General features: G+C 39.0%; 1 long non-coding RNA gene across 1 annotated transcript; it reads left to right on the forward strand.

Moving 5' to 3' along the window:
- Window positions 1-329: 329 nt before the first annotated feature.
- On the forward strand, window positions 330-4,266 carry LOC134810283 (uncharacterized). The gene is made up of 2 exons (XR_010157930.1): window positions 330-1,192; window positions 2,266-4,266. It is a non-coding gene; the product is annotated as an uncharacterized LOC134810283 (long non-coding RNA).
- The last annotated feature ends 511 nt before the right edge of the window (window positions 4,267-4,777 follow it).

Here is a 4,777-nt window from a genome sequence, read left to right on the forward strand (position 1 = left end):
AGGACTTTATGGTTGGACGTGCAGCTTCTTCTAATCTTTTTTTCTTTTAAGTGTTTAAAAGAATAATGCTGACATGAGTCAATTTTAGTTGTACAAATATAGCTATTGTGTAAAAATTGTCAGAAGCGGAATTGCAGAGTCTAAGAGAGACTATCTTTGGTATTTATTTTGTTAGCAAGAAAAAAATTGAGAGTCTGATAATTTAGGAAAATACCAGTCACAGGAAAATACCAGTCACAGGAATACAGGTGGAAACCTAGCTAGAGGTCTCTACCCCTTTTATTCGTGTTCTATTGTGACGTCCAAAGCCTGACCCAAGGAACTGATTCAGGTAGAGGCGACGCCAGCTCAGTGTAGGGGGCAAGCTCTGCAAGACCTTGGCCGAGTGACTTCTGCTGCTTTTTGCTGTGGGGACTCTACTGGATGGACCAGCACATGAGAGAGATGGAGTTTGGAAACAAAACAAGTGGTTCAGAAACATGGGATTGCTTTCATATCTACTGGCATTTAGAAGGAGCTTGGTAAATTTAATCAAGAAACAAGGAAATGAAAATACCCAAGGAACACCAGGGGAAGAATAATGGTTGGATTTTCATTTAATTTGCCAGACACAATCCCTGAAGTAAGAAAATACCGTTTCTCACGAAATTCCGGCACCTGAGGCTCAAACCGCCAACCCTACAGTTAACAGCCGAACGCGCTAACCAATTGTGCCACAGAAATGAATGTGGTGGAATATCTCCATTCCAACAAGGTTATTTTACTTTTTTTCAGTCTGAACAATACATTAGAAAGGAGGCTGCTTCTCCGTGTATTGGAAAAATGTTTTCCCTTTTTTTGACTCTCATTGTTGCTATGTTAATGTGTTTTAAAAACGGAGGTTTATAGGCTTGCCGCCGTGGCTCACACTGTAATCCCAGCACTGTGGGAGGCCGAGGCGGGCGGATCACGAAGTCAGGAGTTCCAGATCAGCCTGGCCAACATGGTGAAACCCATCTCTACTAAAAATACAAAAATTAGCCGGGCGTGGTGGCGGGCGCCTGTAATCCCAGCTAGTTGGGAGGCTGAGGCAGGAGAATTGCTTGAACCCAGGAAGCAGAGGTTGCAGTAGGCCGAGATCGCGCCACTGCACTCCAGCGTGGGTGGCAGAGCAAGACTCCGTTTCAAACAACAACAACAACAAAACACAGAGGTTTGTAATAATACAGATATTATTCTTAGAGAGGAACGTAAGAGTGTTAATTGGGTGGAGAGCAGGACGCGGGACTGGTGCGTTTTGCAAAATAAGTATGAGTAGAATCAAAGGAAAGAATTTATTTTCGGTTCAATAAGGAAGTTTTCACTGATAGTTCAGTTGAGAGAGAAACCACTGGAAGGCTGTTGCATAGAAGGAAATATATTAAATGAGAAAGACACCAGCAAGAGCAGAGGGGAAAACCATTTAATGGAAAATCTGATACAAATATTAAGGGGAAGTAAGGGGCCAAACACCAGGACATGAAACCAGAAACTCCTATACATTAGTGCTTGTCCACCAAACTGTGAGCCCGAAATTGCGATCATACTTTATATTTGTGTTTTAAAGAGTAAGTTGGTGACAGATTTTATTTCATTTCTTTTCTGCCTGTCTTCCTGCTTCCTCTTTTTCTTTCTGCCTTCCTGTCATTCTCCAGTATGTATACCTTCTAATCATTTTCTTCTGGGTTTTATTCTGAATATTAGGATTTTCTAAATTTGTTCCTGTTTTTCTCATTTTCTTAAGCATATGTGGGTTGACCTTGGAAGTACGATGATGGGTAGGGGGTGGGTGGATGTTGTGATATTCACTACCCTATTTGTTTTTCTAGTCCTTTCAGTGACATTTAAGCCCAAGAGTCAGGTTACATTAGGATGATGTCCTCAACTTGAACTGTTGACTCTTGGATGTCCTCTATTCGTTTAGTCTCCCAACTAACAGTTATTGAGTGTCTGCTAAAAGCTAGGCACAGTTCTAGGCATTTGGATACATCAACAGTACACAGCAGAGACTAGGGTGGATTTTTCAAGCTGGGGAGAAACACATAATAAACACAAATAAGTAATTGTATATATTTGAAGGTAATAAGTTCTATGGAGCAAAGAAAAAGTCAAGCAGGGTAAGGGGACCAGGGAGTGGGAGGTATGTGGTTTGCAATATTAAACAGGCAAGTTAGGGTGGCCTCTTTGTTTATGATATTTTGGAATGGCTTGTTGGAGTTTTGATATATCCATCTTTGTCTTTAAAAGATGTCTCTCTGAGAACCTAGGCTGAAACAGACAAAAGAGACTGGATAGATCTTTCAACAGCAATTATGGGGAGTTTTGAGAGGAGGTGCTCCCTGGGATTGGATGAAGATACCAGTTAGGAAGGATGTAAATGTCTATTATTTAGGAATAGACAAACCTCATAATCTATTTTACGACCAAGAATTCTGTATTTGCCATTTTCAGAGATTTGGGTTGGTGGCTCAATGTAGAATGCCCTTTTCTATGGATCACTATATTCCATGTTGGACTTCTGGTTGGCTTGTTTAGTTTTTTCTTTGGAATTCAGTGCTACCACACAGACGTGTGCAAACACACCCACACACACACCATTAAACAAACAAAGGCCAGTGGGTCTCTTGGCTAAGGATTCTATGGTGCATATGCAAGAAATGCTACTGATAAGGAATGTTATATCAAGTTTCTCAAGAGTGGATAAAGCTGACCAATCTAGCTGCTATACTTGGAGAGGATAATATGGATGGTGTAAATTAGAATTGTATATAAGCAATAAGTTAGAATATGGACAGTCTTTCCCCCCCCCCTTTTTTTTTTAAAGAAAATGGACATTCTTTCATGATTCATCAAAAGAATCATTGGAGAAACTGATTTATCATGTGACCTCAAGTGTTTCTTGGAAACCTTTTGGAGGAAAAAGAAATTAAATATGCTGAATTGGCTGAAAAAAATATAGAAGAAGCACTTTCAGATCATATTAAATATATACAAACTGGAAAGAATCTATGCACACAGAAAACACCCAATTTGAAGTGACTTTTAAAGTCTTCAGCAGAGTTAGTGGCATGACAACAGAATGAAATGAAAGTCTGGACAATGTTTGCTCCACTTAATATGGAGAAAAAAATTTCCCAAAATAGATGATGATCTGAGCCATGCACATGAAAGTTGCATTTCTACAGAAAATGGGCCAAACGTCTTACAGAAAATCCTGAAAGTGCTATTTGTTCTTCACAAAGCCAGATGAGTTCCCATGAGGAAAAATTATGATAACTGGAGGTCATCGAATCTGCTTGCTGAGAAAAACTTAGTTACATAAGAAAATAAAATGAGCCAGGCATTGTGGCTCATGCCTTTAATCCCAGCACTTGGAGAGGCCAAGGTGGGAGGATTGCTTGAAGCCGGAGTTCAGAACCATCCTGGCCAACATAGTGAGACCTCATCTCTATTTTTTAAAAAATTAAAAATTTGTTGTATGCATTTTATATTTATTTTATATTTTATATATAAAGGAACATAAAATGCATACAACCAACAAAGTATATTGAAGCCAAGATCTCATGCAGCTTTGGGGAAGAGGATCCACATGTTCCTGTTCTAACAGGGCCACTTTGGAAAGGCCCAGGACAATATGTTTCCCTGGAATATCAGATCACTAAGGAAGGTTAAGCTAGGTGGGCTCAGAAATCTAGAATCCATAGTTGTCCTGTGAGGACCTGAAGAAACTTAGGATAAAAGACAAATGATTTCCCTAGAACGATTCCATTCTGATCCAGATCTTGCTCCAAAAAGCCTTTTGACTTTGATAGACTTGCTGAATCTGAAGACTTCAGAAGTTTCAGTACACCTTAAATGGAAATAAAGTCCAATAGAAATACTACAAAGATGTACCTGATGAGAACAAGTGACTTGTCTCCCCCACCTGAAAGTGGAACGGCTGGCTCAAGCATAGTTCTGCCATCTCACAGTCAGAGTCCCAAACATTCTCATGAACTCCAGGGACATTTCATGTTCCAAAGACTTCCGTTTGCTCGCCCTTCTTTGGAGAGTATATATGGATGTTCCCCATGTGCTTGTTCTCTTAAGTGATTTCCAGGACCTAACACACTCTCCATTTACAATGCCAAGTTATTCTCTCCTAATTGCTGTATTCCTCCCCTCCCATTTGAAAACCCTGAAGGTAGATGTGACCCGCATTTAGGGTTAGCTGAGCTTTCAAATAAAACTCAATCCAAAGATCCGAAACCATAGTAAGGAATTCTTTGGTCCCTTGTGTCAACTAATTCTGAATTATCTCTTATTCAATGCAAATAATGTTAGTTAAGTAGTTATAAAATTGGATCAAATGGAAGCCTGATAGAATTTTAAATCTTAGTGCTTCCATTATATCCTAGAAGAGATAGTATAAGTATAGTAATTGTTATTATCTGGTCTTCTATAACAAAAACTTCAGTGGAAGTCTGACATGAGCAGTTTAGCATTTGGAGAAATTTGGAAGTGCAAAGGTCATATTTCTATGTCATAAATTGTGTTTATTATAATTCTTAGACAAATGTTAAAATAACTTGTTTACTAATACAATTTAATTTTTTTAAAAAAATCATCTGTATGTTGTCAAAATTAGCATGATAATTTGGGATACGGGAAGAAACATTGAGGACCATGGGGTAAATCAATGTGTTGCTGGTTTTAGGGTTGTGTGAGGGAATAAGCAGTATATATTTGCATGAGCACAACATATTCCAGTAACTGAGGC

Source organism: Pan troglodytes, chromosome 5 (assembly GCF_028858775.2).
Source record: "Pan troglodytes isolate AG18354 chromosome 5, NHGRI_mPanTro3-v2.0_pri, whole genome shotgun sequence".
Taxonomy (NCBI): Eukaryota; Metazoa; Chordata; class Mammalia; order Primates; family Hominidae; genus Pan; species Pan troglodytes.